Raw genomic sequence first — 22057 nt, 5'->3', positions numbered from 1 at the left:
TTGTTCCCTTTGAAAAGTCAACTAATTTCCGATCAATGGAAATGATTACTTGCTTTTAATTTATTTCTTTTTACAATTGAAATTGTGTTATTCATGATTTAATTCAAGTCCCCGTTAAACATTTTTAACAATTTACATTCAAGTTACTTTAAAACAATTTTCGAAATTGAACTTACTAACTATGGATTCACTCTTTTAAGATAATTCTACTAAAATTAATCTTAGGAGATAATATAATCAATATTTCTTTAGTAAATAAATTATTATCTATCTCTCTCTATATATATATACAAACACACCACTTCCCTCCAAAAGTTAAGGAACAACATGTTTTTTTGTGACTAATTTAAGAATAAAGAAACATAGAAACAAGAAATTTACAGGACAAGTTCATTAAATAGTTCTTTTATGATTGCGACATGAAATGTTTCTAAAGTTCAATACAAACATGAATTACAACAAAACATTTCACTCTTGGCAGAAAAATCCTATCTCAGAGAAACAGTATATCACAGTTTTCTGAGGAAAAATGGGGTGGTAGCATTACGAAAATGGGTTCTAATAAGGAATGTGTACATCACTAGCTGCAATATATTGGCGGCAGCAACGTTCCGTGTTGTCAATTAAGTTGCCGGTCAGTGAAATGGGAAGCAACGACCAGACACGGAGTAATCCTTGTTCGAGCTCATCTAATGACCTTGGAGAACTTAAAGCAGCCACCTGTCTCCCAAGGTAGTCCCAGAGATACTCTATGGGATTCAGGTCTGGGGATTGAGCTGGCCATTCCCTCCGCTCCATACCGTGACCCTCAAGATAATCTTTAACAACTCGAGCTCTATGCGGTCGCGCATTGTCGGCCATCAGAAGAAATCCAGGACCAATAGCAGCGTCATATAGGTGAGCTTATTGATAAAAGATCCCGTCTAGATATCACACGCTGGTCAAAGTTCCTGCATGGAACACATGCAGATCAGTGGGACCACCGAGAGAGATCCCAACCCAAACCATTATTCCACCACCTCTGTAACTGTGTTTTTATACAATGTGGGATTGGTTGTATCTGGTGCGATGTTCCCTCGAGATCAGCTGACTACCTGAATCACTCTTGAATGTGAATCTGGACTCGCCTGTGAAGAGATCAGACGCCATTGTTGACTGGTCCAGGAGATTTGTTCTGTTGCCCAACATAAACGGGCACCTCTATGTCCTCGAGTAAAGGGGACACAAACAACCGGTCATCTTGCATACAGATCTGTACTGTGCAGGCGTCTGCGCACTGTAGTAACTAAAATTCTTGTTCCTGTTACCACTAAATGATTTGCCATGAGCTGAGGCACAGTAATGTTACTCTTCCTTCGGGCCGCGGTCTCCCGCAGGAGTTATAACTCTAGGTGTGCCTGGAACATGTCTTCTAGACACAGAATCTTCGAATTCAAACTAATTCTATAGTAGGTGGACCACACTACGAGAGACATTGAGACATCTAGCAGCATCAGCTTGTGACATTTCCATTTCCATCCATCCGATAGCCCACCACCTGAACGAATCAGGCAAACGACATCTCCTGAACATTGATGAACTCTTCTAGATATTGTCCACGAAACTGTAACAGCAACTGAAGACCAACCCTCGTGAACAAAAATTACAATTTTTGCATTTTTTCTCCAACTCCTATATAAGTATTCATTTCTCTAAAATAAAAGTGATAGCTATTGTTTTTGCATATGTTTTCTTAAACTTTGTTACTGTCATGCATATGAACTGTGAATTTAAACGTTACTGATATTTTTATAATGGTGAGCTTTGAAAAACATGTTTTTCTTTAACTTTTGGATGGCAGTGTATATTGTTGCGTTCTACGGGTTCATGAATTTGGACAACGCTTGATGAAAAATTATAACACAATTTATTCGCCAGTATTACACAGGAGAGTTCCAAAGACGTAGAACAGTCGTCGAAAACCTATGCTTTAGTCGTCGAAAAACTCGTTACAATCGTCGAAAAACTATGATAAACGACAGGAAAGAATTAGCAACACAACCTTCAGCCTATAACTACAAAGCACTAAAATACAGCTTCCGACTCAGTTCGGTCGCTCTTAACCTAATCTCTGAGCTCAAAACACTACTATTGAACTCAACATACTCCTCTCTCCGCGTACAGGCCGGGTATACATAGCTTTATCCTACTGCCAAAAATACGTTCTAGAAATGTTCTATAGAAAACTCCGTCTATGGCATATCACCAATTTTGTCGCCAAATGGGCGCTAAATCTGGAAACCCTGCCTTTCCCTCCCACTTTATGGCAACACTAAACTCGCTTTGCGGAGAAGCTATCTTACCGCAGCAGGGCATTTCGCAACAATATATACCACTCTGTTACCCAGCTTAGTTAGCTAAGTTTTTTTTATTCTTATATGTAGATAAATTGTGCAGCAGTTTTTGCTTTAAAAGTGATTGAATAATATTGTACTTAAGTAGGTGAATTAAGCCAGTCTATGCACCAACTTTAGTGTCGTTTTGTCTAGTGAGACCGAAAGTTAACTTTCAGTTTTGCGCATCGAAATATCTCTCTTCCTGCCCGCTGGACAGTTTGGTTTTGCGTCAAACTCTAATTTTAAGATTGAATTAAAAATAATATCTTTAAAGAAATTCGAGGAAATATGTTAAAATGGAGTGCAGCAAAAAATGTGTATAATTTAATAGGCCGCACAAGGAAGTCATGTGTTGACTACATCAGATACCACATGTACTACCATTTTAAGTTATTTTTCTAAGTATCTCAGAAATTTAAAAAAATAAAATAAAATAAAATAAAAAATTACAATCTGGAATCCTCAGATTATTTTTTACAATTGAAACAAGAAATATGTGTTTAAAAATTTACATACAAGTAACTAAAGGATTAGTTAATAAATCTAAGAGATCATAAAAATAATTTTGACTGTCTTAAACAAACGCAAGAAAATTGTTATTTGAAATTTGAAATTTTAATCTGTAAGTTTCAAATAGTAAGAGATTTAAAAAAAGAGTTCTTCATTAAATTTTTAAAAAATAAATTGTAGTGTTCTTCACTCGTATTCTATTAAACTAAGTGTTGAGGAACCTAGTGAACTACTAAGCGAATAATCGCTCAAATCCAGAAACAGAAACGTAAACTCAAGAAAGGTTAATTACCTTTTATTTGATCAAAACAAAGATTTAACGGTCGGCCCCTTTCTCAGCGCGTACAACAAAGCCTCCACTTTGCATTTAACGCGATTCTAAAAACTCATTCTGGTAAGGAATTGTAAGCTGAAGCTAAAAGAGATAAGAAAGTGTCATAAACTTAAAAAACTGTTATAAAATTAAAATATACCTTACAAATTAAAAAAAAAAATAAAAATTATAAATCATCATAATTATTAAAAAAACAAAAGATTATATAGTAATTGTGTCACATATAGTGTTAGAAATATATTTTATTAATTAAAGTTGCAAATATTTGGAAAAGTTATTGCTTGAATATATCATAAATTATATACATTTTACAATTAGATATGTTGCTGAAAAAGGAAAACAAAGATTTAAATGTTATGAAGTGAGTTTATTTCTTTTAAATCACTCAGTTTGTTAATTATTAACATATTAATTAAATTTGAAAGATAACTTAAAGGTCTTATGCTTTGCCGAAAGGCAATATTCTAAGTATGGGGCTAAGCGTGAAGGTGATGCGGATTTTATTTTGCTCCGATGTGATTTAACATAATAACCGAAAATTGTACATCTGTCCAGGAGTATAACAATATTTATTGTGGCCAACTCATTAAAACAAATCTTTACTATTAAATAAAATTAAAACTCAGCTCAAAAAGAAATTCAGCTTTAAAAGCTTCGGTGTACATTTCTTCTACGTACGCAAAATAGTATGAACAGAAAAATATTAAAATATTAGGAAAAAGCGTTGAATTTGAATAAAATTAAAAGGAAAATATCTGAAGTGAACACCACATGAGTTCCTTGTACGGCTTATTAAATTATACACATTTTTTTGCTGCATTTCATTTACACTTATTTCCTCGAATTTTATTAGAGATATATTTCTCATTTAATTCATTCAGTTTTCACTTCATGACAAATGAAAAATCCATAAAATCTCAAAACAACTTCACTAAAAATTGTAAAATACAGAAAAACTTTAAACACCAAATATAATTAAAAACAATTAAAAAAATTGCTATTAAACTTCAGAGTTTCTACGGAAAAAAAAAAAAAAAAAAAAAAAAAAAAGGCAATTTAACCAGCAGGCAGAAAAACAGTTTTTCGGTGCACAAAATTTAAAGTTTATTTTTGGTCCCACTCACCAAAAAAGCATTGAAATTGATGCACAAACTGACTTAATTCACTATTATACTAAGAGGTTCAAATGTAAACAAATGCTGGCCTCGTTAGGCTTAGTACCACTTAAACAACTTTTCAGTTGTTAATACTTCTACAATCATTAAATGCAGGTAAACTAAAAGCCTAAAAAACTTAACCGGAAAATAAGAATACCATAATTCAATGACTTTCAGAGCAAAAAAAGTTCACGATTTTACAAACATATAAGAATAAAAAAAACTGAGCTCATCGACTCTAGCAGAATGCATTTATATATATTTGTATACATTTAGTGAGGCCGATTGCAACCAGAAAGGGAGGTGCACAATTACATGTTACCCATGTATAAAATTTTAACGTTTTGAGGCTACTCGTTTTGAGTTATGCGAGATACATTACGTACGTATGTACAGACGCCACGGAAAAATCTCTTCTGAATCCATTTTAAAATAGATTTTGGAAAAAAGGGTCATTTATTCTCTCCGTACGTATAGATGTCAAGCAAAAACATGGTTCGAATGGATTCGAGAGCGGTTAAAATGGATATTTTCATTGAAATATGATTTCCAAAATTTTTCGCGAAATTTACATCGTACAAGGAAGTAAAAAAATTGAAGCTTGCGATATGGACGCCTTAGTTAATTTCTTCATGATTAAATTTCTTCAAAATTCAGTATTTTTTTTTAATTTCTTCATTTTATTTTGAATGCAGGAATTAAGTATTATATGAAGACTTGGAAATTATAGTGTATTAGAAGTCTAATTTATTTATGATCTTTATGCTTTGCGTTGTCCATTTACGATTTTAAGAATTAGATTTTTAAAAGAATTCTCTTCATCACTATGATGAACAACACACTTATATAATAACAACAAATGAAAGAAATTATGCATTGCCATGTACATATAACGGACATAATTTTATATTAAATAATTTCTACGAGGTATTTAAGAAATTCTTAGCAATATTTTGTTGATTCTGAAATACTTGCAATTCTCTTTTGTGTGTGTGTGTGGAGGCGGGGGGTCTCTCCACACACAGGAGGAAATGTCGTCATTGATTCTAGCTTATTTAGAATTTTTCTGTTTCATGTATTAAACTTGCAGTGCGATATGCCTTTGCTTGGTATTGACTGACTGCTATACCCACTCAAACTGTATAAAAACTTATTTCTTCCATTTCATTCTTTTGTTCAGAATTATGACAATAGATGGCGCAGTAATCCGTTGTTAAGATAATTCTATTTTAAGTTTATCGACAGGACATACAAAATTTATGAATGAATATTATCGATTACTGTTTATGAGAGTCTGTAATGATGGAATTAAAAGACATACAGCATTTTACAAAAGTACTGAATCAACAGGAGGAAGAAAGAAATACTTTACTTATCGTATAGAACGAGTTTTAGTATAGCGAAGTCATAAAATGTTTTCCATTCATTTTGTAACAATATTGAATCGTTGAATGACAAAATATCTGGTTGTTAAAACAGACAGGTTACGCAGGTAATTTGAAACGAACTAACAAAAACATCCTTACCACAATCAAAGTTAAGTTCTAAGCTACGTTGTCTTACGAAAATTTGCAATGAATAAGAACAAGAATAGTGCCATAGTTTTATTTCTTGCCATCATGAAATTAAAAATAATATTGAATCAATTTAATTTAGTTCAGTTTTCTTCAAAATAACTTTACGTTTGGAACACAATTTAATATTTTAAAGTATAATAGTGAATTAATTTTAATCTTTTCATAAAGTAAGTTATTTTTTATAATGGTTTTACAACTGAAGGATTTTTGTTGCTTTATTTGTAACCAATTTATTCACAAGTTTTCATTCCTCATGCACTGCTAAGAGAAATCCATAACAGAAGTTTCAGAAAGCAATACCAAACACAACAGTCCTCAGCTATTCCGAAATTCGGTTTGTGCAGAGTAGCGGGTGAAGATCCTAGATAGAAGAATTCTAGCAGAGAGTATGTGCTGCCGACATATCCGCATATTACAGATGACTTTTCGCAGCTTCCCCCTTTTTTTTTAAAATTCTTACTATTAGCTCACACTCTCCATATATCTTATTCAAATTTTCAATCGTTAATAAAATATTTTTTATTCATCCACTAAAGTTCAAATATATTTCTTTAAACTTATAGTGGATGACACTTCATATTAATCACTTGATATTTTATACTTTTTTAAACTTGTAGTGGATGACACTTGATATTAATCCCTTGATATTTTATCACATATTAAAAATTAAAAAATTTACTTTTTAAATTTACTTTACATGTTTTCTGTATTTTAAATTTTTTGTAGTATTTTAAAAAGTTTTCGTTGTTGACCTAAGTAGGAATTGACTTTATTTTTATATTACTTGTTGCGCCTCAAGTTGTATCTGCATTTACAAAATCGTTTTTAGCGTTTTCTTGTTTTTCAACACTACTGATTTTGACATAAATGGTTTAGGTTCACTTACTGCAGTGTTAATGAAGTTGATCTTTTCTCTACGTTATTAAAGAATGTTAGGAATTATTTTTTAATCACGTTTCTGCTAATGTTCTAATAAGTTGTTGCTTGATTTAGTTCCGATTCAGGATGCTAGGTGAATTTTCAATTAGAATAGCATTAACATTTTATTATTATTATTATTATTATTTGCATGAGTGTATTTGGAATTTTTTTACAGATTATTACTATATAAGATGTTTCTCCCACCTTCTTACCTTCTTGGCGTGCCTTCGTGATGTAGTGGTCTGCACACTGGGCCGGTATTCCAGAGGTCCACTGTTCGATTCCCGGCGAAGGCTTTGTTAATTTTTCATCTTGCATGCTTCCAAAAATACCTAATGTCTCTACAGTGGCGCCCGAACTAAAAAGGTGTTGGATGATGATTCTCCTCACCCAGGATTTGGCGATTGGGTTCCCTAAAAACGCCAGTCGCCTTTTAAAAAGGGGAGTATATAGGTATTTCTCCCCGCCTTTTTAACGAGCCTTCGTGGTGTAGTGGTCTGCACGCTCAGCGCGTAGTTGAGAGGTCCGCGGTTCGATTCCCGGCGAAGGCGTTGCATATTGTTTCATCTTGCCTGCTTCCAAAAATATCTGATGTCTCTACAACTATAACTTAACTATGACGCAAAGGTTCGAGGCCTCATACAAGAGGAAATTTCGGAAATTCTAAGCAAATTCAGACTATGACAATGAATTTAAAATCCCTGAAGGTTAAGCAGATAATCGAGAAGATGTTGTGTTGTATCACAAACAAGGTGTAGAAGATGAACTATTAATACATGTCAGCAGACATTATAGTGTCAGATTTTAAGGATAGCGTTTAGAACCAGTTTAGATTTTTGCCCTGTTTAATCTTGCGTCTACATTTATTTCTTAAGATTCTTATTTATTTCTTAAGATGATAAGTTCATTTGCATATCTCCAAAGAATATTTTTAAATGAAATTACAAATTAATATAAATGACATTCTTCGTTTTCTAAAGGAAATAATGAAACTTTATAAATCTTTACTCGATGTCAGATTGAAAAATAAAACTGCCTGTTCGTTCTTTGAACACTGTAACTAATTTTGCTGAAAATATGCTATTGTTGTTCATCCGGTTGAAAATTTAAAAAAGAAATATCGATTATGCGGGTTCACATTTTCTTGGCGATAATTGTTTTCGATTAAAAGACGTCACCAATGACATTTTAGTAATTTTTGTTCTAGTGATGCGTCGAATGCCCTTTTCAATATCGGTAAATATTATTGAGCTCTCGGCCATGTTGTTTATAATTACTTCCATAAAAGTTTATGCAGTTCTACTTTCAACCATTACCCCCCCCCAAAAAATACTCCCTCCTTTTACGACAAATGCCACTGGCAATTCATTGTTCGGAAGTAAAATATCGAGCAGTGCTTTTTTGTTTCGTATAACAACATGCCATGTTTCTTAAATCCCCTCTTCGTACAACCGCGTAATTAGTTTAAAGGAAATTCGATCTTTTCTGAAATACTTGTTGAATATTTTCCCCTTTGATGCTTTGTTGCTTTCTTGGCAAAAATAGCCAAGAAACTGCAGCCGGTGTAACTAATATGTATCAAGAAATTTATTTATTCAGCAAGTTTGAACTTAAAACACTGTTTAAAGTTAAATTGTTAAATACGTATAACTTTTATGTACATAAGTGATTACTGATTGCTAAAATGAAATGAAATTTTTTCTTTTCCCTCTTCTTTAATATAAATTAATTTTTAAAATAGGGTATTTTTTATGAGATTAAGTGGAAACAAAAGTAAACGCATTTCGTAAAAATATTTAGCAAAACGCAATTATGCTTATTTACTTTGAATCACTGATTTTAAATTACGCAGTTACAGCACAACTGTTCTTATTTAATCGAATAAAAATGTTAAGGGAAAAAAAATTTAAATCATGCTCCAACGATGACAAATTTTTGATCATTTTCTTATCTGACAATTTTTTTATTTGAGAAAAAAAATTACATTGTCAGAAGTGGGATTCGAACCCACGCCCACATTCGTGGACCAGAACACTCAACCCAGTCACGCAGGGAAGGTTATCCTTGAGTCTGGCGCCTTAGACCGCTCGGCCATCCTGACACACTAATTGTGACGCCAGTAAAGAATATAAACCAATGATATCAAACAGTTGGAACTGGCAGTGTTCATTATCTCTTTGTTGCCGATTAGGATATTCCAGGTTCCAGGTTTTGTTATCAGTGTAGTGAAATTTCACTAAGCCTTTGCTAAAATGCTATCAGTTTATTATCTTTAAAAGTTTGTCATGAAATTTTTTAATGTAAACAAAGGCACATTTTAAAACGTAATTTAAAAAAGAAAGAAAAAGATATCAATGCTATATTGAAGTACGTAATTTATGGTCTTAACAAAAAATATATCAATTAAAGTAATGCTGCAATGACCATTAAATATCAACTAATATATCATAAATTAAATGCATTTTAAGTGATATGATTTAAATAGATTAATAAAAATTAAAAATAAATAAATCTGAAAGGGTTTTTGATTTTAACGGTTGCCCAATAAGGCTGTTTTAAAGTTTAATACGGTTTTTATCAGTAAAAATTATCATCTGTGGATGGGCCGGGTGGAATAGCGAAACATTTTATAGGCTAATAAATGAAGGCAAACATGGGAACTTCTGTTTAATTGAAAAGCGAAGAATATGCAACGAAATACTTAAATGTATTAAATGCTTTTAATTAAATATATCATGAATTAAATGCATCTTTATTTTAATCATTCAGATTAAATAGTAAAAAAAAAGTATTAAGAACTGCATCCATTGTTTTTAAATAGCTTAGTCTGTTAATCAAAAACAGGCAAATTAAATTTGAAAGCTAAATATCTTAAATTTTGTCGAATGACAACAGACTCGAATGAAAATGAAACAATGTAAAATCATGCGTTGAGACTAATAGCCTGTTTGGGCTAAAAACGATATAAAGATGTAAATTTTTAAGAAATGCATTTATTGTATTGTTTTAAATCGCTTAATTTATTTAGCATTTATAGAACGATTGCATTTTAAAAATAAATGGAACTTTTTTATGCTTTGCTGAATGGCAGTAATCGGAGAAAAATGAAAATAACATTTTTGAAGACTGCTTACAATCCAGGCCCGTAACAAAAATTAAAGAAGAAATCTGGAGGGATGCACTTTCTACAGCTCCGGATGCACCCTTAATGATACTCTACTGCAACCTTCCGCTTTGAGAATGGCGAACGGGCTGGCTGCATGGGTTTTTCGTGGTTTTCCCCATGTGTAACGTGTATACGAGCCAGTTCCCCTTAAAAAGTCCTCCACGAAGGCATCCCTCCCTCAAGGCAGATAGCCCTTGAGTGCTTTGCCATAATTTAATAAACCAAACCAAAAATCGCTTTGAGAATGAACAAGATTACCTTGTCAGTGAGAAGTGAATCTGGGTTATTCTCCCTTTCATTCTAAAGGTAGTCGTTGTCAGCTATTGTAAGCTCTCGAAAATTTGTTTATTTTTCTGCTTGTGAGACTTGTCATTCATTAGTTATAGCTGATGAAAAGGATACTGTCCAGTCGTTAGAAGCACATCTACTAAACAAAATTTTCGTAAAATAAGATTATTTTTCTAACGCTTAGTTTTACTTGGACTGACCAGTTTTCACCATGTCCATGTATCACAAATATTGACAGACAGAGAAAACAAATCGGAGATCCTGACTTTGGGATGCCTCTTACAATTACTGAATTTATTTCATTTTTATTTACTTTTACATTATATTTCCCTATTTTTTTTCGTTTATATGATTTCATGCATCAAAAATCATGGTATACTCACTAATGAATGATGTCATAATTTATTTCTCTTAGAAATAAATCAACAAAATAAAGCTCTCCAAAACAAATGTACATAATTTGAGTTTTGATGTGTGTACTTTCAACAAGATTTCCTTTGTTGAAATCTTTCGCTTAATTTTTCAATAACATAGCACTTTTTTACCAACACAAAAATGTAAAGCAAATATTTTCGAAGGAGACTTTCTAATATCAATATTTCTTTTCTTAGACAGAATCGATGTAAGGAATGTTTTGAGAACTGCGTTAGCATGAAAAGCCGTCACAAATTTGATTAGTGAATGATAATAAGGTTTGAATTTGACTTCAGTCGATAGTAACGATGTAAAAGAACACAACTGTGGCAAAACACGAGAATAGAATAAACAAAATAACCACAATTTAGACATGGACGCCGTAAGTACAAGGAAAGAAAAAATAAATAAACGAATGCGGAGAAAATATAAACTGGATATAAATGAATTTCTAACAGATAGCAAATAACTAAATTAATCTATTAGCAAATAATTAAATGCAGGGTCTCCGAGATCGAATGGTGGGATTTCATGAAGTCACTAGGAAGTATATATTATACGAAATACATTGAAAGAGCTTTTAATGAATTCATTCACTCAAAAATCAAAATGAAACGAACAAAATTAATAAATTTTACTCCGTACATCACTAAAAACAGGACAGACATCATAGCAATATTCAATTTCGATTCAAACACCGTCAAAAACGTCTGGTGTAAAGCTTACCATTTTTGGATAATTCTCCTTAAGATGGTCAAAATTATCACTTCGCGATTATCATACTGATAAAAAATCAAGTCGGCAATTTGGTAACACTACTGAAATATAAATAATACTTTAAATTTTACGTTTTGAACCAATTTTGAGTATAGAAACCCTGTTAATTAAATTACAGATGTGCTATCTGATTGCACCAAGTGAGCATGCACGGCCGGCTGCGATTAGTCCTTATATGCTCCCTCCCATAAAAAGTGACTAGGAAGAAGCAAAACCGCAGTTGGCCAAATCAAGCGGGTGACTAATTATTGCACAACCCTTTTTTTATTTCGGCGTCATTATATAGATTCTTGATTCCAGACCAGTAGGCAATGACTTAGGGGTTCACAAAAAATTATCATTAATGGCAGAAAATAACAAAATGCAAAATATTCATGAAGATTAAACTTGACATTGAATTTATAAGAAATCAACGAAGATTTTGCGTGTGATCATTAAGAAGCCTCGCCCACGTGTCATAATACCCAATTCCTTCGGCATCGCAGATAGTCACTCCCTAGTTCGTTCTGTCAATGCGTATAAAAACGATCGGCATCCAACTATATTTTCAGTATTGATTGAATTATCAAGTAGATACATAGTTCTCTTTCTTTGCAAGTATGATATTTAAATCAGTTTAAGCGTGGAATTTTGTTTTAAACTAATTTATGTTTCTTTAATGTTGTCGCAAGTCGAACGTTGTTGTTTCCATAACAATAAGAAATCCTTAGAAAATAAATATTTTCACGGAACTGAAATTCTAAGAAACAATAAGTTCTGTTTAGCGTCTGACTTCGCATTTAATTCTTTGAAGACAATCCGCTGCATTTAAATTTGAAATTTTGTAACAATAAATGGCTTCAGGAACTGCACAACTATCAGATATTTCTTCAAAAGCAAAGAAACTCATTTTAGGATTAGAGAACATTTTTCAAACTATAGGCCAAAATGGATTGCATGATAAAAAAAATTAAATATTTAGGTATCATATACTGAAAAAAAAATTATATATATATATTTTCCTATTTACTTTTAACTTTAGAATCTTTAATTCTTATATATACTAAATCAGTGTACTTCTTATATAATTCTACTAAAATTAATCTTAGGAGATAATATAATCAATATTTCTTTAGTAAATAAATTATTATTAACTTACTTTGCAGCTATTGCGCAAGTAGTAGAATAACTTGTTTTTGCACTAAGTGAATTTAAGATCATACAACATTAGATATATTCCAATTTACTTTTAACTTCAGAATCTTTAAGTCTATATAGAGCTCCAACTCATAAATGAAATCAAAGAGAATAATCTTAAGAGTTCAGACATCAATTTCCTAACAAAGTGAGAAGGACGACTGAATTTTAAGCTCTTTTAAAGAGTATAAAATTACCATTCTCTGAGAACAATTCTCAAATTATTTGTTATATTTTCCTAACTAATTAACAACAAACATTGTAGTTTTTTTAATTTTTTGGTGTTATAATAATACGCTAGACAGATACACGCTAGATTGATACATACACTAGGCAGATACATTTGAGAAGATGTAAGGAAGTAACAGGTTCTGATGGGAAGGTTAGGGGTACTCTATAATTACAAAGCCTAATTAATTAAATTCAGTGGCGCAACAGCCCTAGTGGGCCATGGCATGTAGTACCCCGATATCTGCTTTCCTGAGCGTAGGCCTCGGGGTGCATGAGCATATGCCCTGGACAAATGGTCACATAATCGCAGGACTCCCGATGTTTAGTTCCCAGGCAAACTTGGTACTCATCTTGTCGACCCACTCAAGGGACGAAAGGCTCAGTGAACCTTGCCCAACCCGAAGATCGAACCCCGGACCTGTGGTGCCGCTGCGCCACAGAGCTGAATTTTAATTGAGGGATACGATAAAAAGGAAAACAAATGTTAGGATACACTGCTACAAATTATGATATATTGTAGAGTCATTAGGTTAACTGGAAGCGGAAAAGAGGGAAAATATGCAACTGCCTTCGCCGGGAATCGAACCACGGACCTCTGGAATACCGGCCCAGCGTGCTACCGTTACACCACGAAGGCACGCTAGGGAAGTGGGAGAAATACCTTATAATATGAAACACGAAAATGCCACTGTGTCTCCTCAGAATTCAAACCACGGATTTTTCAGCTGCTAAGTGGACTTGCTGACCACTTATACGATGATCGCATGCACAAGAAGCTTATACTTTTCAATTACAGATAGATTTATGTACCTGCAATAATTAATTGTCTTATCTCTCACATAAAAGACGACTGACAAAAAGCACCTAGTTGACTTAATATAAGTAGTGACGAATTATCATCCACCGAATTTTTATTACGGCCCTAGTGTTGAGTATTTTCCCTCCAGCTGCGAAACATGAAATCAACGGTCTTGTTTTCCAAATCCAAACCACGGGTCATCGGAAGATATATCTGACCACTCTAACTATTTACAACATAACAGCATGCATGGGAATAGGCGATGATTTCTTACAAATGATCAAAACACGACAAGGTTACAGATCAAAATATTACTATCCCATTTTTATGGAACTCTGCGTGCTTTTCTCATTATACCGTTTTCTAGCTGTATTAGGAAAAATTACCTTTTGGAAAAGGAAATTCGATTGCATGAGTATTTTTCCTAGTAATGCTTTCTATTTCTAATTATAGGCACGATAAATATGTCTTGAAACATTGTAAATATTCTTCCATCATTTCTATAATTTCTTTGTTTATTAGAATACAATTTAAATAATAGTACCAGCAGTAGCAGGTAGAATATAGTTTACTTTAGCGCGATTGTTTTCCAGGCAATTTTCTCTGCTTCCCACGTAGTATTTTTGAAATTAAAAACAATTTCCCTACTTATCTATATTTCATTAACATTTGTATAAAATTATGATGATTTATTTCAAATATTCATAAACTGTCTTTAATTTTTATGAAAGCTAAAGTTATAAATGTGATTAAAGTGTCCGAACGTATTCGAATACCTTAACGGAGACTATCTCTTGTTTATATTACAAATAAAAATACGTGAAACCCCAAGCAACCAGTCCGTTCAGCCCTATATGAACTCATGTCGAAACATCAGTTTTCAACTGTCTTATCCATTGAGTCATTGATGTGCTTGGTTTCTTATTTTGATCTTCATTGCAAATAAAACATAATAATATTTGCATACTTTTGAAGATGTTATATTTGGGTGTTTTTAGGTACGTCATTCAAGTTAAATCTAGAGAATAAAAATATTTGTTACATTATGGCTATACGAACGTTAACCGCGTAAGACTTCTCACTTTTAAATAATTGTGTTAGAAATTATCATACTACATTTGAAATTAATCTAAAATTTCTCCCCCCCCCTTTTATGTTTTAGAATACTGTAGCTTAAGCTTCTTGTGTAACAAAAACAAAACCAAACACACACACACATAAATCTGAAAGCTTTCAGATTTTATATTGCGCCAAAAAGGGCGTTTTTTAACCTTTTTTGTGTGTTACCTTTACTTAGTAAATATCATGTTCTTTGCACTTAAACCACGAGTTTCAATTCAATAACAATATCACAAAGTATTTAAAAGAGCGTATGTTTAGAATTTCCGATACACAGTCTCGCGCGTTGGAGATAAAAGCGTTTTTTCTCCGTACAGTGTTGCTATTTCTCGCTTTGAAATCGTTGAGCTTGTTAATCAAAAATTCTTTAATGTTTGATAAAATACGAAATAGATAATAAAACAAATTCCAAATTTGGGCTTCCAGATGTCCATATTCGAATGGATGACTGCGTTATTCAAATTTTGGTGTCTCTAAGTACCATTGTTTTTTCACATTGCGAGAAACGCCATACATTTATGCAGATTCTTCATTATTTAATTTCTTTATATATGAGGCAGGGCTCTAGTGTTTGTTGGCAACAATATGAAAAGTGAACCGATGCAAAATGCCAAAATGAAATAATTAGCCCTTCTGGGCAAATTGCTCCTTTGGGCTAAAAAAAGGGGGAAAAGGGGAAGTGATTTTTTATCTGTTATGAGACAACACGATCCAAAGAATTTTCTGCAGAAATATATATTAGCGAATGTTGCTATTGTTAAATTATATGCATTATTCTTATCTCTTACGACAATGTTCATATTTTAAAAGTGAGTATTGTCAATAAAAATGTTTAGAAATGTGTCATTCTATTTTTTTCTTTTTTAATTGAAATAATTAAGGCATATTTTTTATGTTTAGAAGAAGTTTACCTCAGTCAGAATCAGCTAGCTGACTCGCTGAAACTATAAAGTTTGTGCATATATCTTTCTAGAAAACATTATTTACCGCTTATTGTCTTATAATGGAAAAGATCCAGAAAATGCTTATAATATTATATGATGCATAATGCACACATATTGTAAACCTAAATCTGCGTGATTCATATTAAATAAATACTGAACTCAGGAAAAATATAATAAATCGGAATCGTTTTAAACTCTAACTCCTGGAAAATTGATATTTTTTTGTAAGTAATCTAAGGCTAGAACCGATGCTTTTGCATAAGCCTTTCTAAAGGAAACAGGCTCATTTTTCAAATTATGCGGGCAAAAATTGACAAAAATCTGCATTCAGGCAGCACATTCATCGTTAATCAAACACGGAACGAACTATCAATGTTCAGTGGTCTCATCCATTCAAAATTTCGTGGGTCAATATTTCACTGGAATGTTTTTCTTCGCAATTTTAGCAAGATTCAAACGAACCGGTGACAAGTAGAATTATATTTAAATGCAAATATTGGTGTACAAATAAGTTTTTAGCGTTTTTGTTTTCGTAACTTTGAAGCTATATTCAGAGAAATTGGTGGAATGTATTTTATTCAAAGTATTGAACATCCTTAGCTACGACGTTTCCCCATCTTTCAGGTAGCATACGGATTCCCCGTTTAAAAAAATTCCTCATCTTTTGAGACGATCCAAGAACCGATCCATTTTTGGCTTCTTCATATGAAGTGAAGTGTTGCTCAGCGTACAAATAAGTGGGAGTCATAGACCGGAACAAGTGAAAGTCGGAAGAAGCAACGTCTGGTGAATACGGCGTGTGGGGTAGGACATCCAACTAAAACGCGTCTTGATGACTTTTGCAGCATGTGGGCGAACGTTGTCGTGCTGAAAGATCACTTTGTCATGTCGTTGGCATATTGGGGGCTCCGCTCAGTTGTTCCCCAGTGATGGTTCGTAAGGCTGGAGTATCTCATAATAAATTACTCCGAGTTGATGCACAGCATTTCTTCTTGATCCAACTCAGCGTCTTCAAACTTTACTGATCACATGTTTTTATTGATGGAGCACATTTCCCATATGCTTCAAACAGCAATCGATGTCCATCAGCTGCACCTTTCTTCCAACTAAAAGAAATGCGCTTCCCGCAAATTTTGTTTTGTTGGTACAAAGATTGACATAGGTTGAGCACAAAGAAAGTTGGTTGTTTACACTTCAGCGAAATGAAACAGACTGATTTTTAGAACGAAATGCTGGCGCTTTAACATGAATATAGTTACATGATTGTCCGACAGGATTTAATATAGATCCTGTCGGACGATCTTGTATGAAAGTTAATATAGATATTAATATTTAATATCTTATATAAATCCCTTAAAACTTAATTGTACACCCAATATGTCATTTATTTTGTCAAAAATAAATTTTTCTTTTATACTGTAAGTTGAAGCAACATAATTTTAAGGAATTAATTAGATATTCTCAATTATTTAAAAATTAAAAACATGTCGAAGAAGGCGGATGTAATCCTTTCCGTTATAGAACAATGTGCCAAACAATTTCCTATGGCAAAATATATGCTCCAATGTGATACGTCTAGCGAGGAAGCATACTGTCGTCATCAGCTCATTTCTACTGAGGTTTCCAAGCGGAAGAATGTATCGCTTTACTTAGTCATATCCAGTAAACAAGAAAGAAATAGAATTACACATTTAAAAAAACTTTTCAGTCACAGTGTTTACTTTTAAAACAAGACCATCGGTATAACAGAGCATTTAACTGAACATGGCCGACTGAAAACGTTGATGCATTCCAGCACAAAATTTTTTGGCATGTTGACTTCTATAACACAGCGGATCCTTTATGTAAATTTTCAGGTTCAAATAAAAGTATTTTGACTGTGACCAGTCATTTAAAGTAGTATCCCCTTTGTTATGTCGGCCGACTTTTAATAATTAAAATTTGGAAAGAACTAAAAACATAATTCTAAACTATTAGATTAAAATTAAACTTTCATTTTTGCATAAATTTTGCCATTCATTAAATTATAAGTCGGCTGCCATTTGTAATTAACAAAGGAAATTGGATTAAAAGTCAGGAATTCGCGCTGCACGAATGCAAGAACGTTTATAATTCCAAGCAGCGAAGAGGAGAAACCAGAAGAGAAGCCCAAACTACTTATATGTGCAACGTTTCGAATAATTATTCCCCACAGAAGTAAGGAAAATGAATTCACAGAAGTAAGGAAAACGAATTATTCCAGAGATTATAAATCATCACGTCAGAAATCTGTGATTAATTTAAAGGCTCGCAACTTCTTGTCCGGCGGACTTAATCGGCAGAATCATCAATTGGGACAAAATCACTTGAAGCTCCCGTCGAAAACGAAATCGTTCCACACGTGCTAAAGATTTATGGCACGCTTTGCCTACCTCCCTCTCTCCCCATCGTTTTTGCTCCCTTTTTTGCACTAAATCACCTTTCTATAAGACTTTAGATAGGTATTCTGCACCTCAAATCTCATCGATTTTCAGCTTAATATCAAAAGATACTGAGAATCAATTTCGAGTCATGACGAGATTATTAGTGCAGCAAACATATCTCCAAAGGAAACGGGCGAAAGATTTTTTATTAGAATTCTGCTGCTCACGTATTACGAACAGCGCATTGCTACTACATCGCCTAATGTGGATTTCCTGGTAAGTAAATAGAAAATATTTCATTTCAAGATATGAATTTAATAAGTAGAACAAAATCCAGCTAAATTCAGTTCAAGCTTTCTTACTTCCCGTACATTATGTTTCAGAATTGCTATGATAATTCATTTCAATTTTTAGACAGCTATTGACCTATTTTTAAATCAGACATAGCTCACACACAAAATGTGTAAGATCTACGCCTGATAAATTTCTTCTTTTATACAGAGTGCATCAACAATATTTTAAGACTAATTGTTATTAATAAATTGAGCAAACCTGCCAAATTATAATGGATACAATTTATTGCTATGCTTTTACTGAAACATAATCTTCTTACGTACTCAGGTTTTTAAGCCGTTAATTATTTCGTTTTATCTAGTGAGCATTTTCTGTCTGGAGCGAAAGCTCAGCAAAAATAGCAATAACATTCCGCTACAAAATGAGAGAAATAGTGATCGAGGCATTTGATTGGTTTGGGTTTGGTTGGCTTGATTACGACAAAGCATGCGAGGACTATCTGCTTAAAGGGACGAATGATTTCTTGGAGGACGTTTTGAGGGAAATGTGTTCGTACCCACGTTACACAAGGCGAAAATCATTAAAAGGTGCATGCAGCCAACATGTTTGCCGAGATTTGCGCTCGAGTTGAAATAATAATTTTCAGAGATTTTTATCACTCAATAGCTTGCGCGTCGGACACATTTGAAAGTGTATGTAAAGCACACAGAGATCAAACATTAACACGCTCCTTTGCTTTTTCGTTCATAGTTATGACTTCGTGATAGATGTGAAGATATTAGAGACGAAGATAGGATTAATCTCCTCTTCCCATTCTCGAAGGGTCAGTACAAAGCAAAGGTTTGATAGCTATAGCCACTGTCTCTTCGAATGATAGATGATGAGCTTATCATCACTAAAGATACTACTAAAAAGTGTCGTGAAAGATCTTGGAAAAAATTGTTTTCATTTTGTCTCTCACGTGTTGGCAGAGAGGAAATCGATTTTATGCATATCGTGATTGGAATCAATTAGCAATAGAGTTTTATGATTGCCACAATTAAAAATTCCTGCAACTAGAAATTAATGGCTTCAGTAAAACATTTAAAGTTTATTCTATTGCAATAAAATAAACCTAAATTAACATAAACTTCCAAAACATGACTTATTATTTCATTCTCATAAGCTCAAAAGATTAGTCATGGGGATAGTCGTAAAATATTTACCATCTGAGGCAAATTCTGGAAGAGGTAGAAAAACAACTCCATTATCCTCATCACCTATGAATTTTACAAAAATTCCTTGAAAACATCCCTTAAATTCATTTACATAGTACATATTACGTAGTTTTCTATAATAAGTTTCTTTACTCTTATTTTTCATAATTTTCAAACTTTACTCTTGATTTTTGTGAATCAATAGCTTGTTTGTTTAATCAAATACGGCAAAACACATATGGCCTTATGTGCCTAACTGGAAGAATGCCTTTTCAGAGGACTTTCTCAGGAAAGATGGCGCGTATTTGCGTGATATATGAAGGGAAACGCAAAAATGGCAAACAGTCAACTATTTTGCCTTGATTCCAACTCGAAGTACACTGCTGGGCATTAAAATTGCAACACCACGTAGGAAAGCAAATACAAAAAAGATATTTAATGTACTTAAAACAGTATGACATGAAGATAAAATGATTAAATTTGTAAGTTTGGGGTTTACAGGGCTGCGAAATTAGTAGAAAGAGCTACCACCCTTGACATCTAAAATGGCCCTTACCTGATGAGGCATGGGGTAGAACTGGGCTTGGATCACAGAAACGGGCTACTCATTCCCTGTTGCTTAAAGTCTATGCCACACTTCATCAACCGTATTAGCTGGAGAAGTCTGACGGGCCAGTCTTTCAGCAAATCAATACCAGATGTTTTCAACGGGTGACAGATCTGAAGACTGTGCAGGCCAGGGAAGCAGTCAAATACCCTGTGTATCGAGGAAGGTCAGAATACGACGTGCGACACGTAGTCTTGCATTATCTTGTTAGAATGTAGGGTTTATATTTATTTTAACTAACATTCATTTTAAGCTATCTTTCCTGTCAAGCCTTTACATTCCCCTGGAATTGCCAATGCCAGAGTATGTAAATTTTAGTAGAACGCGCAAAGTATTCAAATTTTCAGCGGAAGTATTTTTGAGTTAAATAGAAGGGAAACGAGTTTGTAGGTGTGCTTTCTTGATTCACGAGCGTGAAGGTTGCTAGGTAGAAATTTAAGAACCGCGCGTTTCGGCCTGTGAGCCTACGTCGGCAGTAAGTTGAATCTTTCAACTTCTTATTCAGAAAGTTTGCTGAAATCTCAGCTGTATCTTAGAACGCGGTTAAGTTAGTCACGTTTATAGAGCCTCGTAGGTAGTGACCTTGTTATTTATTCATCCTGATTATTTATTTTTAGTTGTACTTTTCGATTTTTAGTCAACCGCCGGGTCGGCGTAGTTTGTGAGCGTCAAGTGAACGCATCTGTAACTTCTAAAGTGGAATAAAAAGGAATTTAAACCCTTCTTAAGAGTTTGTGTAATTTTCAGTTCATAGCAGTCACTACTACGGTTGCGGGCAAGTTGAGGCCACGCAACACCACAAGAAAATGGCGTTTGGCAGGCCTCGAAGATAGGACACAACCACTGGACGTAAGGTGTCAGAAATGTAACGCTTTGCGTTCAAATTACCATCGATCCGAACTAGAGATGTGCATGTCGTGCACTCAATGGCTGCCCAAACCATTACATCAGGTGTAGGGCCCCTGTGCCGATATCGAATGCAAGCAGGCGACGTGCGGTCTTCTTGGAGCCTCCAAACACGTATACGCCATCAGAATACTGCACGAAGAACGGGGACTCGTTTGAAAACACGACGTTGTGCCACTCCTGAATCCAGCTTTGTCGTTCGGCGCGCCAAAGTCGGCGTCTCTCTCTATGCTTGCATTGCCAAGGGAAGCAGAAGTAATGGTCGTCGTGCTGATAGTTCACGCGGCTGCAAACGTCGATGCACCGTACGAGCGGTTACTAGGCGTGTTGTAAACATGCCCATTTCCTGACTAAGGGACCGTGATGTGGTTGTACTGTTCTGCAGGGCTAACCTCATAATATGTCTGTCTTTTCGGGCGTTAGTCGTAGGAGGGCGTTGAGATCCTGCATACCTTTCGATATGACCCTCAGTAAGCCATTCATTCTATATTCGCATGACAGTGGTTGCATGTTGGCCAGTGCGACGGGCGATATCACGGAACGATAATCCACACTCTCACTAGGGAACGATCCTGCCTCTATCGCATTCGGACACATGCTGGTAAGCATTTCTTCTTATTATTCGAGACATAACACGATACTCTGAGCAAATTCTAACCTTACAAAGCGCTTTTCGAATGAGAATCCACTATTATACACAACTTTTCTTTTAAGCAGATCTTCAGATGTCATTTCTTCCTCCTGCGTCATCTAAATGGACTGAAATACTAATATCATTTGCATATCCCAACCTCTTCTTCCATTTCATGTGATTTTAACGTTCATCAGATCATTCCTTCTTGGTGTTGCAATTTTAATGGCCAG

The 22057-nt window shown here is 34.0% G+C and overlaps 1 protein-coding gene, 1 long non-coding RNA gene and 1 other non-coding gene across 11 annotated transcripts in view; 1 reads left to right on the top strand and 2 right to left on the bottom strand.

Moving 5' to 3' along the window:
* The window catches only part of LOC118190971 (voltage-gated inwardly rectifying potassium channel KCNH6-like), a 609494-nt gene that overhangs the window by 121129 nt on the left and 466308 nt on the right, over positions 1-22057 (bottom strand). The window lies entirely within an intron of this gene.
* The window catches only part of LOC146998846 (uncharacterized), a 476895-nt gene that overhangs the window by 35169 nt on the left and 419669 nt on the right, over positions 1-22057 (top strand). The window lies entirely within an intron of this gene.
* TRNAL-CAA (transfer RNA leucine (anticodon CAA)) lies at positions 8861-8975 on the bottom strand. Its single transcript has 2 exons — positions 8938-8975; positions 8861-8906 (listed from the first exon to the last, which is right to left on the bottom strand). It is a non-coding gene; the product is annotated as a tRNA-Leu (tRNA).

The sequence above is a fragment of the Stegodyphus dumicola genome, chromosome 2 (assembly GCF_044657685.1).
Source record: "Stegodyphus dumicola isolate Sdum_Otavi_A_Nest chromosome 2, ASM4465768v1".
Taxonomy (NCBI): Eukaryota; Metazoa; Arthropoda; class Arachnida; order Araneae; family Eresidae; genus Stegodyphus; species Stegodyphus dumicola.
This window is presented reverse-complemented; position numbering and strand designations above follow the sequence as displayed.